The sequence below is a fragment of the Anomalospiza imberbis genome, chromosome 5, assembly GCF_031753505.1.
Source record: "Anomalospiza imberbis isolate Cuckoo-Finch-1a 21T00152 chromosome 5, ASM3175350v1, whole genome shotgun sequence".
In the NCBI taxonomy this organism is placed as follows: Eukaryota; Metazoa; Chordata; class Aves; order Passeriformes; family Viduidae; genus Anomalospiza; species Anomalospiza imberbis.
The window spans coordinates 54,961,635-54,975,797 of NC_089685.1; the positions used below are offsets into that span (position 1 = coordinate 54,961,635).

Consider the following 14,163-nt stretch of genomic DNA (forward strand, 5'->3'; position numbering starts at 1 on the left):
ACAAGTTCTAGCCCTTGACCATGTCCCAGCCACCAGAGTTGCCACCACCAGAGAGATAAAGGGAGAGGAGGGGGGCTGCTGCCATTTTCCCTTTGTCTCCCCCATGGAAGGCACCATCTTGGGGCAGGCGTCACCTCACCATTTTGAGCTTCTCTTTGTTCCCTGGGAGTCTGTGAGATTTCAGCAACTTCCTAAAAAACTGGTGCTCTTACTGATATGTTTTGCCTATTGCTATGTTGGGTTTTTTTTTTAGCGAACTGTTATTTTTCCACTTATATCTCCTCTACTTGTTTCTCCTTATTGGTGGAATGGGATTGGTTAAAACTAAGGGGGAGTAACTAATTTTAGAGTGTTCCCCTAAATTGTCTTAAAGCAAGGTTGGTCAAGCAGGACCTGCCTTTCATAAGCTCATGCTGGCTGGGCCTGATTCCCCGGTTGTCCTATAGATGCCGTGTGATGATCAAGATTATCTGCTCCATGACCTTCCTCAATACAAAAGGCTGTAACTGCTATTATAGTGCACTATTTATTAAATTGGTATTTTCAAAACTAGCTTAATAATTGTCAAGAAGAGATTGGTTTTGGTCACCCACACTCATGACCATGGGCAAATCTCTTTCACTCAGCCCCAAGGAGTTACCACAAGAAGCATCCGCACTTAACGGAAGAATCTCCACGCACTCTCCTAGAAGGGGTGTGCTAGAAATCCCTACCATAAAAAAGAGAGTTTGTGCTTTCATAGGATAATGTGATTGCTTGTCAGTCCTACATTGCTAGGCTAGCTCAGCAGAACATAATTCATTTAAAATACATGGTTAGTACTACCACTCATAGGTTCCTTTTATCAGGAAACATCTGTCTCCCACATCCATGCCAGCGCCAGTTCCCATCAGGAAACATCAGTTTCTTCACATCCTCCTATTGTTTAATTTTGAGGTGTTTCAGTCAGGCCGATATCAGCATTCTTCAACATCAAAACCAACATGGCCACCCTCCCTCCATCACTGGTGATTTCTGCAAGTAGGGTGAAGTTCAAGCTCTTTCACCCCATTTATACATCAAGAACGTCCTGTTATGCTCACAAGCTTCCAATTTTAGTATTTATGTCAAAAAATTTTGAAATTCCGTTTCAATAAGGATGTTTGATGCAGGACTACAGCTGCAGATTTCTACTTATTACACTTCATGGTAACAACAGGGAAATGTTGAAGTGCTAAGGCCTGAACAACAGGCCTTGGGCCAAAGTTGACCTCTAGATGAACCTTCCAACCAAATGTTATATGTATCTGCTCATTGGCAAAACATGGTTTCAGTATTTAGAACCCAGGCAAGGCCAAATCTAGCCTTGGTTGGGAGTACAGGATCAAAGACAACTCCCATGGTTCGTCCTTGAGCCCTGGCCAGGCTTTGGAAGAAACCCAGTAGGAGAAAGAAACCAGATGTTAACACACCAGAAGTTATGGTAGCTTGTTTATTTAACAGAATAAAAATGGGACTCTCTCACAGCTAAGTAAGAAGCCTTGTTTCCTGTGGGTGGAAACACCTGCAGGATTTCCCATTTACCAGAAGTGGTTCTCCGCTCCATTGCTGTGACAGTGGCTTCCCCCAGTTGATGCTTATCCTATCTTATCTTTTTGTAATTCTTTGCAGTTTCATATTATATTAAATTATCCTTATTCCTTGAGTTGGTGTCTGTGTCTTTTCTGACCCTACCCACGGCAAAACAAATTTAGAAAAACAACGAAATGAGCATCAATCTCTGAATGTGCTTTAAATCTTAGTGGGAACCCAGAAATTCTGCAGTTGAGAAATTACAATTATGTAATTCCATTTTAGGAATGGAATTATTCAGGGATATTACAAAAATCAAGGAAAAGGCATGCCATGGCATCTGGCAATGGTCCCAATCCACTGTCCTAAAGCTACTAATTGCACCCAGCAACACTGACGTGTCATGGGAACTGCGGTCATAGTCGACAGGTCAAGAATAAAGAAGTCATTCTTCCCACCACAAATGGCTAATGCAGACAAACACCATTCCACATATCAACAACCAGAAGCGCTAAATAGAGAAAAAAAATGGGAATTTATCATAAGCAACATCAAATCTGAGCTCCAAGAGGTTATTCTAAAATGTAAAAGTGACTCTTCTACAAGCACTATGGACACACCAGGCATTTGGAGGAGCCATACTTCACAAGGAATTTCAACATTCTAGTTTTCCATGGTGCCAAGCAACACACCAACACCAGCAAAAGCGATGCCATGTCCAGAACAAAATTAAATCTTCAAGACTGTATTTGATTGCTTCATTGTATCAACCAAACATTTACTGCTTACACTCCTCAGAGAAAAAAAAAGTTCACTTTTGAATAATAGCTGTAAGCCTGAGAAAGCAATTTTCAACATAAAAGATTTGTGGGGAAAAGGCATTAATAACAGAGACTGGATTTATCAGACAAATTGACACCACCAAATATTCAATTTGAAATCCTACAGATGAAAGCTTTTCTAATGGTAGCATCAGTCACCTTTATACAGAAATATCCTTGCCTCTGCAGAAAAGTTCATGTATATAACTGAAGCACACAGATATAAGTATTATCTACAGCTCATATTTCTATAGTTGTGAATATTACTATGATGGAAGAAGGTCAGCTAAGGATCAGGCAGAGTCCTAAGCTGCCTTTTCTTAGATGGAACAACATTTTTTAGAAAATACCTACACCCCTACATTTCGACTGCAAATTTCTATTTACCATCACACTGGTCTGCCAGTGGACATAGTCAGCACAAAAGACACAAACACCAACTTTAAGAAATAAGTGTAATTTACTATAGTTTAAAACAGTAAATAATTACAAAAGGATAAACTAAGCAATGCATGTAATCACTACTACAGAAGATTGCCTACAGTAATTTAGAAAGGTACATCACCTAATATTTTATTGTCATCCAGATCTGCACTTCAGCTGGGGAGCTCCAGCCACAGCTAGGGACTGGAGAGCCACTCCTGGTAACTGGGAAATTCTTCAGGTTCATCCACCTACAGGTGAGGTCTCTGTCTTCGCTGTGAGACGGTCCAGCTTTTATGCTGGTGCATAAACAAGCTTCCAAACCTTCTCGTGCAAGAACATCTGGTTTAATTCTCCTCCTGGGTTCCACCCAAAGCCTGGCCAGGGCTCAAGAAGGAATCAAGGGATTTGGCTTTGAACATATACCTCCAAACAAGGCCAGGTATCTGATTTCATGGTGCTGACTGGCCTCCAAACCCAAGAAGAAATACATTGTTATCACACTACATGTTTCATTGATGATCATGCATCTTCCACTGTATACCAAGTGGATACAAATATTATACAATGGTTGGAAGGTTCATTGAGTGTCAAGTTCAGCTCAGGGCCTATTGTTCAGGCCTCAGTACTTCACAGAAACAAGTGAAATGCAGAGAAACTATGAACATGCTTCAGCCTCAGAGGAATTTCCAAATTCCTTTCAAATTTCAATGCACATTAAAAGAACTGTCTTACATCCCCAGTAGTTGTAGATATCCCCTTTTAGAAGTATTGTTCCCTAATCATCCAACACCTAATGACCACTCATTGGAGACAAGTTTGCAATCTATGTACAGGATACTGACTGAAGTGCAAATAAAGAAGTTAATTGAATTTCAGTCATTGAAATCTTTCACAAGGACACACCAGAAGAGCTCTCTGGCATATTTGCATTTTATGGGGACCATTTATATCCATCATGAAGGCATAGCACTACCTTCAAGATCACAGGAGTGTTTTTTACAAGTCTTTAAAAATCTTCTGATTGGCGATGTTTCCTGCCTGCTATAAGTTATAATATCAATCCTTCCATTAAATTAGTTCCCTTGAAATTCCTCCAAGTATAAATTCCTACATTTCCACTGCCCTATGCAGTTTTGAAACTCCTGAAAATTTGAATTGCTTGTATTTATCAGAAAGACAAATGATAGTCAGAAACATGATAGTAGTGCCTAGTAATCAAAAGTGTGAAAAGATAAAAATTCCCTGTCAGCAATGGGAAAGCACTACAGTTCTTTGAAAAATTGCATGTAACAGTATTGAATATGGCTTAGAAATGCTTAGAGTAACAAAGACAGGTTGGTAAGTTTGTATTTTCCTTAACCCTATTTTCTTCCCCATTTCTACCTCTTCAGTTGCACTGATGCTGCCACTTGTGATGCTTCAGGATGAACCAAATTAGACAATAAAATGTCACTGGAGGAATGGGAGCTCCTCACTGGTCTTGGCTCCTAGAAGGGACAACAGTCCATGAGCTTTAAGTGCTGCTTTTACCAAAGGAGCAATGACCCGTACCAACAATACCACCAGAGTCTCCTATGTCCTGATTACCAGTAATATATCAAAAGATCCCCTGGCAGATTTTGAATTTCAGTTTCCTGTGCAGCACCAGTCTCCTTTCATCAATGCACTTTACCAGTTTAAAAAGGCAAAGATTAGCATTACCTAATGCTAAAAATCATAATGGGTATTTTCACCATTTTTCCTTGCTTTTCTTTTTTCTTTCCTTTTAAGTCACCAGCAGGTTCTAAGGTTTTTCACGAGTTTTCATGGCCATGCTTAGCAAAGCAGGAGCTCCCCTAGGAATCAAGAGAATTGAACTGCACCTTCTTGGCTTTCTGCTCCCTCTTTTACTCCTTTTGTTGTGTCTTCATCCATGCCTTTTAAATTATGGGGTGGGGAGTACTGCTCTGCGTATGACAACTGTTAATCTTCAACACAAAGAAGAAAGGCTCAACATCCAACTAACAGGTTAATTATTACAAGACCACAAATGCTGTGACAGTCTCACATCCCCAACCCACTGATATGTTGTTCATAGCTGCAGCAAATGAAACTGAACCAAAAAAAAGGCAAATAAAACAGCTGGGAAAGGCTGATTTGTGTACATTTTAGAAATATATAAAAATATTCTCCTACCAACACACCTTAGCCTGCAGAAAACAAGCCAAGTCAGCAATTTGTTGGCTTCTAAAGAGACCGTGTTTGAGGGACAGCTTCCTGCAAATCAGAGTATTTTACTGATTTACAACTATTTTTTTTGAAGATTAGTAGGAAGGGGGAAGAGCAAAAAAGCATCTGTGTTTTAAATAGAAATCAGAACCATAACAATAAAAATAAAACTTCTAAAAAATATAGCAGAACAATGAACTGGACAAAGTTTTAGCTTTATTTAGAAGGAATCCAAAACACCCCATAACAGACTTAACATAAAGCATGCTGTAATGTTTTTTGTCTTCTGCCAAAACATCAGACAATATATTATTTCCTGGGGAAAAAAAAAAAAAACTGTTTAAGCTTAAACTACAAAGAGAGCTGGATCCTTGAACTCTGCCTCCCAACTCACTGCAGTGAGCCACACAAACACACTGAACTAATGGGTCCTGGTAAACATCCTGGGAACCACCACAGTAAATTTTCCAAGACTTTGCACCTTGAGACCCAGGGGAACTTTTATGCTGGCACAGGCATCAAGAGTAAAGGATTTAATTTTGTGGACAGTAATATAAAAGCAATCATTATCACAAGTCTGTTTTCTCTGCCAGGAATATCTGTTTGAATGTTTTGGGACATCACTTGGCTAGTTCAAGGGAACGGGTGATAAGAGCCCAGTTAGGAGTTTTTGATGTTTGCAACAAGTTTTACTCACATCATTCTCCGATGAATATTTTCTCAGGAGAAAATATTTACCAGGAGTCATGATGAGCTAGGTTTGTTTTATTCTATTTTTAAGTCCACCCAGGAGGCTAGTTAAGAGCAGACAAATGCCCAAAGTTACCACAGAGCTCCTAGAAAGAGTTGAGTCAGCCTCCTAAGAACTTCTAGGAAAACAACTGCCAGCACTTCTATGGGCTTCTGAAACACATTCTGTGCTCCAGCAGAAAATCTACTAGTGTTCTACCCGATGCCTCCGGTTTTCTTTGATGGCACGGACAAACAAAGCACATCTTCCAAAGCCCAGGAAGAAAGTTGCTACACATTGATGGGGTACTTGCACTTTTTTCTCACATTTCCATCTGCCTCTGCAGATGGAATAAATAAGTTAATTCAATCAGCTACACTACTCAGACAACCCAAAGCAGCAACAGCAAGCCTGTACCTCTTTAAATATGTTTTGGTTTTCTTTCTTTAATAGTACAAACAGTTTTATCAGTTCCACCACAATACACGACTGCAGGTGTCCCTCTTACACAAAGCAGAGCACCGGCTCCTCACCGCACATCTTGTGATGCCTATCTGAGAGGCTGAAGCAAAAAATCACGAGCGCTGGACTTTCATCACAGAATTTAAACACAGGACACTCAAAACACCCAGTCTTCAACCCTGACAGTGATTACTTTCTCCTGTCAGTTTTGTCTTGGGAGGCGGGGGAGAGGGATTTCCTCGTTTGTTGCTGCTTTGGGTGTTTTTAGTATCTTTCAACCGCATCTCCCTGCATTGTCATACCCTACGGAGAAATACAGCGAACAAACCTCTGCGTCCTTAAGGTGATCGGGGCGGAGGATGTGTTCCGGAGCCTGCGCATCGCATTGTCCTTGTTCAGGCACTCGCAGGACTCTTGCTAATTGATGGCAATCGGTTCAGCGAGACGAGCAGCGGACGAGCCGCCGGGCCCCGCGCTCCGCCCGGGCCCCCCGCGCCGCCGCCCCCCGCTCGCTGCGCGGCCCCGCTCGCTGCCGCCGCCCCGGCGCTGCGCGGCCCCGCTCGCTGCTGCCGCCCCGGCGCTGCGTGGCTCCGCGGCCTCCCCGCTCCCCGGCCCGGCCACGGAAAGGGCTCCGCCCGCCTGCCAGCCCCGAGCCCTCTACAGGGGCCGGCAGCTCCCGGGGAGCGGCTCCTGGCAGCCGCCGGGTGCCGGCCCCGCGGCCGGAGAGGAAGGGAGGAGAGGAGAGGAGAGGACAGAACGGCCCGGCCCCCGCCGCCCCCCGCCCCGCTCGCTCGCTCCCTCCTTTCCTTCCTTCCTTCTCGCCGCCGCCGCGCACGTCCTCACCGAGCCCAGCCAGCCACTCGTCCGGAACCCCGACTGTCGGCCCCGATGGGAGACGGAAGGAGACCCTGGCTCCGGGCAGCGGGGCGGGAGCTCCGGGACGGGAGCTCCGGGGCGGCGCTGGTGCGGGGGCGGCGCGTCCTGCCCGCCCGGCGCAGGGTGTGCGGGGTTGGGGCCGCCGGCGGAGGCGAGCGCGGCGCCCCTGGGCTCACCCGCGGACAGCAGCGATAGATTGAGCCTCCTGGTCCTCAGATCCCTCCAGGCTAAGCCCCTCCTCCCTGCCCCTTTTCCCTGCCTCCCTTCCTGCCTTCTCAGCTCTCCAGAGAGCTCCCACAGCTCCTTGCTTCAAGCGCGTCACATTTTTTTAAGAAAAATAGAGTGGTCCTTTCGCATTCCCCCACGAACTGAGGACAAATTGAGACTTCAGTTAGAAGAATGTTAAAAATATTCTGATAAAATAATCGATTTAATAATGTAAAAGAGGTAGTTATGATTACAAGTAGAAAATGGTGAAGTATAAGGTATAGGAATGTCAGGAGTGCTGTGTTTAAAATATGCAGCAGAAACCTCGCCAAGAAGCTAATGGATGTCTTATGCTTTGTTCAAGAAACTCTGGAGACCATAATGCAGAGCAGTTACGCTGCTTGGAAACCCCCTACCCTTCCTACCTTGATTGGAATATCAATCAGTAGAGATGCCCCAATTGTCTTATGGTAGGAATATTGATGAAATTATTTAATTAGCAAAACGAGTTGTGGTTAAGGTTAAATTTAAGAGCAGGCATAGTATGCATAAAATGTAAAAGAACTTATGTAACGATGACCCAGCAGAAAAGTATATCAAATGGATGGATTTTGTTTACTAAGTAGAACATGCTTGGAGGAGTAATTCCCTGTGTTCCTGGCACCAAAATAAAGAAGCGTCTGCTTATTCACATTGTGTGGAAAAGCCACGCTGTGAAAAACCAGTGTCTGTAAAAGAGAGAGAGGACTCCAGCAAATTTATTCCAATACAGGGAGAGAATGTACTGGGCAATACCCCTGTGAAGTGTCTCTCGAGGTTTTGGAGGGCGCAGCTTCCTTTTATCCTAAACTCCTGACCGCGTGTTGCTGTGTTCCTTTCCCCATTGGCTGAGGTATTAGGAAAGCATGGATTTCCTGAACCACCTACAACAAATTCTCTCTTGAACATGCATGGTCATTTTCCCCTAAAGTTCAGAAGTTCAGGCTTTCTGAGTTCTGCAATAGACTTTGTGCAGACCCCTTTCTCCTATTACTCTAAAGCTCAGAAAATCAAACTGTCTGTTTCCAACTCCCTGGGTTCTGTAACTTGCTCGGCTTGATGTTCATAGAGACATGAAGGCCCATTTCCCCTAAAGGCCCCCATACCATTCTTCCAGAGCCTGACTGGTTCTTTCAGTCATTCCTGGAGACAATAATACCCTATTTCTCCTATAATTCATGAAGGCCCCCACCCATCGAGTTGTTTGTGAAGACATTAGCATATATTTTTCCTATCAACATAGAATTGATGGTGGATAAGTTTCTTCCATGCCATTTGCACATACAACTGGAGACTAATAAAAATTCACTGCAGTTATCCCAGTGCATCCTGCACCATCATGAAGTAATGCCTGCTTCTTAAAACTAAATTGGTGTTAGGGAGTTTTATTCCTGCATTTTGGTGACAACTGGATAATGCTGAAATCTGACATTCCGAGGATGTGAAGAACAATGGCACAGGTGAGGATGATGTGACAGACAAATTTCCTTATAAAGCAACCAACAAGTGGTACTGCAGATAAGGTATCCAAAGTTGCTGGGCTGACACAGCTGTCCTAGAAACATATGACTGGCAGTCAATAACTTTATAATATAAAAGCCTGGTCCTTTTTTTTTTTTTAAAGAAATTTTCTATCAGTTTTGAAGTATTAGAAAGCAGGCATTCTTTATTGCGTTGCTAGTCACCTGGATGGTATTTCCTCTAATTAGGTGTGTCATGACACTTTACAACAAAGGATTTATTCCCCCATGCTCATACATGGATTACAGTGTACTTCCTGGCTAAGACATAAACATCACTTTTCCTAGAACTAATTTCCATACATCTGCCTCTTACTGGAAGTCCTCTTATGATTGTAGAGGGTTATCTGAAGGGGTTGCTGGTGGTCCTACTCACCAAGTGCCCACAGTGTTATAGATGACCTTGTCTTGAACTTCTCTTAGGGCATATGCTGTTGCTTCTTGTTACATGGCTGTGCCACAAAAGCCACTATATCCCTGATTATCTGTTTATCCACTGGTTCCAGCTACATTTAGCATCTTATGTGTCTACTTTTACATTCTGTTATCTGCTTCTTTGAAATACACTGTTCCTTTCTTTGGACTAGTAAAGCATCATTATGTCCCATTCCTGGCTAGGTCTCTGTAGAAGCCTGGGCACCAAGGAGTTAATGTTCTGCTGTGTCTCAAACAGCAATAGCCACTATAGCGCAAGTGGGCAAAGTAGAACAGCATGTAGCGGGAGAGGAAGTCTGGATGTAGGAAAAGCAGCACCTTTCTGGGGCCCACTTCCCTGTTCTGGTCCATGGAGACTACACACACAAAAGACAGTGCAAGCGCCGAGATGAGATCAAGAAGTGGGCATTAACTGTTGACCAAAGCATTGAGACCACCAAAGATCCTCAAAATCCCACAACCCGCTTCTAGAGAGGTCCTACTGAGAGATCTAGATTGTCTGGAGAGCTTTGGCAATCATTCATCCCTATGAATATATCAAGAGTAAGTGCTGGATTCATCACCTGGGATAGGGTAATCCTGGTTATATGTGGAAACTGTGGACTGTAAGGAGTTAAAAAACACAGTTGTCTATCTGAAACATTGTTAAGGCTAGGGAAGGACTTGCAATAAGATAAACACAAAAAGAAGGCTCCCGTTCCAGCCCTGGTGGAGGCTTTATCTGGTTAGCACATCCTGGTCAATGCATCCAGACAAAAATTGCTGCTGTGGCAAGCTGTGTGAAAGGAAGCGACTACTCATACACGTACCAAACAAAGATCAAACAAAGATCACCCCATATTATGGACAGACAGTACCTGCAACAAACAAAAGGCCCTCAAAACCTTGGAGAAGGCCTTCTCAGAAAGAGGACCTTGCCTTCCCTCACTTTTACATGTCATGAAGGCACACCCAACCTCACTTCACATGTAAATTAGGAACACGCCTCCATCGATACTCAGAACTTGGACTGTATAAAGGTGGGACCACCAAAAGAACGAGTATCACTCCACCATCGAGAATCCCAGGGTGAGGAAGAACCAATAGAACACCCCTGGCTCCATGGATGGTGGATCTGTTTGATATCTCTCTCTTTCCTCCTCTCTCTTCTCTGTTTTCTAGTTCCTTTTCTATCTCTCTACCTCATATTTGTTGTTAAATAAAGTCCATGTAGTTGACTCCAGAGTCATCTCTCACTACTAACAGGGATGTGAGGCTGAAGAACAGGCCCATGAAAAGAGATCTGGTCATTTGGATTGATGGCATGTTGGGTATGAGTCAACAGTGTTCCCAGGTAGCAAAAAGGGCCAACCACATCCTGGGGTGGATATCAAGCACAGCACTTTGAGCTGTTTGAGGGAGGTGATTGTCCTGCTCTACTCTGTACTGCTGTGACCTCACCTCTGTAGGGAGAGTTGTGTATAAGTTTTAGGCACCTCAATATAAGAGTAGCATCAAATTACTACAGAGTGACCAAAAATGGTGAATGACCTCAGCTGTAATTCTTACGAAGAGTGGCAGAGGCCACTTGATTTCTTCAGCTTGGAGAAGACTGAGGGGTGTCCCCATGGCAGCCTACAACTTCCTTGAGGGGGAATGTCATGAAGGAGTATTATGGCTGCTTAAAGAATCATCACCAAAGTTATTAGTAAAGGAGGTTTTAATACATATTTGTGAAAGTGTAGCTTAACGGAGTTCAGTGGCAAAGTTTGCTACCACATAGAATAAAGCATATAAAGAAAAACTGGATCAGAACATATTTAAAATAATTATCACAGACTCTGGGTTACAGAAGGATGAGAGTGCTAAAGAATAAGGGAGACATTCCCATTGGGTCACAATATTCAGGATAGATCCCCTTGCCAAACTTAGTCTCGGGCTTGCTCAAGAGTTTTATGTCTAAAGGATTTAGGAACACTTAATCATTATTTTAACACTTACAAAATTATTCAGTAGAGATTGCTATAAGCAAAGTAACTGAACCATAAATCTAAGTTGGCACTATTCATACAGTACTTGCTCCAGGGTATCTAAAGCCAATCAGAAACTCAGACACACAGACAGAAGTCAACATGTACAAAGAGGTCAGTGAAATACTCATGTGGAATGCCTTTGCATCTCTCAGCAGCCTGAGCCTTGAAGAGTGGTGGTGTATCAACACAGACCCCCTTGTCAGCTTTCAGAGATGGTCCTCCAAGTATCAGTGCGAGAGCTGGCAGCTCTGAGAGGTGTCCCACTCAGAGGCTCGTAGACTCAGAGGCTGGGACACGCAGCCTGCTGACTTTCAGGAGAGCTCTGAGGGTCTCACTTAAGACTGCTGCTTACAGGGTTGCAAAATACTTGGCTTCAGTCATCTGTCAATCTCCAGGATGATTCAGGCAAGTAGTGTTCCAAGGCTGTCAGGGCATGGCTGATTATCTCTTGTCCTTTGTTAGGCAACAGAAGCTTCTGTTAAGGACAGTGCCTTCCCACCATAGTCATGCATGAGTTTTTGATAAGATTGAGGGAAGCTTCATTGCCCTAGATATGCCTCAAGGCTTAGTCCTAAAGAGAATTGCTGAGATTTTAGAGCAGACTGAGGAGGGGAGGAATGCACCACCAAAGGGAGCAGTGGAGTAGAAGGTGCTGATCTCTTCTCTCTGGTGACCAGTAATGGGAAATGGAACAAAGCTGTGTGAGGAGAAGTCCAGACTGGACATTAGGAAAAGGCTCTTCGCTGAAAGGGTGGCCAGTCAATGAACAAGCTTCCCAAAGAATTGCTTGTGGCTACAAGTCTGTCTGAATTCAAGGAGCATCTGACAAAGAGCAAGACTCTTTGTCATATGGTTCGGTTTTAGAAAGTCCTGTGAGGAGCAGAGAGTTGAATTTGATGATCCTTATGAATCCCTTCCAACTTGAGATATACTATGATTCTGTCATAATCAGCTGCTACGGACTTGAATATCCTTTTCATCATGCCAAATGGGTTTCAAGAGCCTGTGCAAATGAGAAATTAAAACTTATTTCTGAATTAAAACAAACTCAATATCATGTTACATTTCTAATTACCCTTGCACACATACCCACACCCTCACAGGCACTTCACTACATCCCATCACAGCAGAGATATCTGGAGTCTGTTGCAGCAGATGCACTTGGGATGCTTATTGTGTTTTGGTTTTCTTGTTGCCCAAGGCTTTATGGTTTCCTTGCCAGCCAGTGCCTAGTCTTTTGGGGATCCTTGACCTTTGCATTCTCCAGATTCCAAGGTGTCAGAGCATACCTCCCATCCTAGTGCTGTTGGTGTGGCACCCCTGCCCCTTCCTCCACTGTCAAGCACCGCCTCTCCTTGGTAAAGTATGTATACTAGCACAGTATTCTGTGCAAACAGGAGCTGGAATACAGTGAGGTGTCACCAGCATTCTGTGAGTCAAGTTATCTGCTCCCCATGCTGAATTTTCTCACCTTTTGTAAACATAACTATGTTGTCAGATAACTTTTACAATAGAAGTTGCTTAATGAAGAACTTTGGGGTTTTTTTAACTGATAAGATTCACCCAAATCACTCAAGCATTGTGTAAGATCACATCCCCTAAAGAATATGCATTAGGTAGGCAAAGATTATGCATGAGTGAATTTTGCTTTGTAAAAGAGATAACTTTTTGTCCCTCTGTGTGCTTGATTTGTGGAAACCCACACCTTATACTCTGCAAGAATTGGGTATACTGAGCCCATGTGTGTGCCATGGCTGAACTGTGGACAGGAGGGCACTCTGCAAAAGTAAAGGAGTCCATGACATATAACCACCATGAATTAATACTGGAAGGTGGTGTCAGGATGCTCTACTTGAAGGCTGATGCAGTCTAGCAATTATATGCATTACACTGCATTGGGCCAAATTGCCAAGGTAACAGTGTTGGAAACAGTAGATTGAGAAGGAACATCAGGAGTAGCAGAATTAAGGTAAATTAGAAAGAATTACTATTGGGAGTGTTGGGTTTTTTGGGAGGAATTTGGACAGAGAAAGGCAGGTGTGTTCAGGGACAATGAAAAGAGCAAATGGATTAGATATAATATGAGGTAAAAACCGAAGAAGGGTGGGATCATTTGGCACTAGGACTGGGAGAGATTATCAATGGTGGCATTTTAAAATGGAGGTACTATGACCTAAACATGTTCTGGTTTCAATATCCATTCTGTCTTGGGTTCACATGCCATCCTTGGCATGTCTTATTTGTGTGTTTCAGCTAATCTACCTGCTTAGATTCTGTTTATAATTGCTCTACATTACATTGATTTTTGACAAGATTGAGTCTGAATAAACTGGTCGGGTCACTATGATTTGTAGTCCACACAAAGTTAATTTTATTCCAATCAAAACCCACCATCATTAACAGTATTGTTCCCTGCATCTTGAAACACAAAACACATTACCCATCCATTGCTCTGACTTTCCATAATTCTCAGAATAGTGAAGGCACACATGAATTCTCAGAATAATTAAGCTCCCAGACATACTCCCACACTTGTTGTTTCCGTGATCTTCGCTAATAGTAGGTGGAAATTCTGTTTTCACTGAAAGAAACAGTGTTTTGCTTGTTTTAGAGATGCTGTCAAACATTTTCCATTTTTTATTACCTTGATCCACATCATGGCCCTACTTGGGTCCATCCCTGGCCCTTGCTGTGACACCCTGAGGCTGTCCCTGACGCAGCAGCCAGCCCTGCCCCACTGGCCATGGCAAAAGCAGACAGTTGGGCAAGGCATCCGAGGTTCAGCTCAGTGTTGTCCCTGCCCACAGTAACACACTCCTTCCTTTTTGACAGTTACACGTCAACCAGTTCAATGTTGCAGTAATTAGGAGCTGGGG

At 43.3% G+C, this 14,163-nt stretch overlaps 1 protein-coding gene across 4 annotated transcripts in view; it reads right to left on the reverse strand.

The window, feature by feature from the left end:
- Positions 1–7,064, reverse strand: part of RESF1 (retroelement silencing factor 1) — a 34,396-nt gene extending 27,332 nt beyond the window's left edge. The window contains exon 1 of one of the 4 annotated variants that reach the window (XM_068190876.1): positions 7,042–7,064. The gene's annotated coding sequence lies outside the window, so the exon portion shown is untranslated. Of the gene's footprint in view, positions 1–6,269; positions 6,394–6,526; positions 6,614–7,041 lie in introns of those variants that run through there. The other 3 variants (XM_068190878.1, XM_068190875.1, XM_068190877.1) reach the window with 3 other exon arrangements.
- Between the last annotated feature and the right edge of the window lie 7,099 nt (positions 7,065–14,163).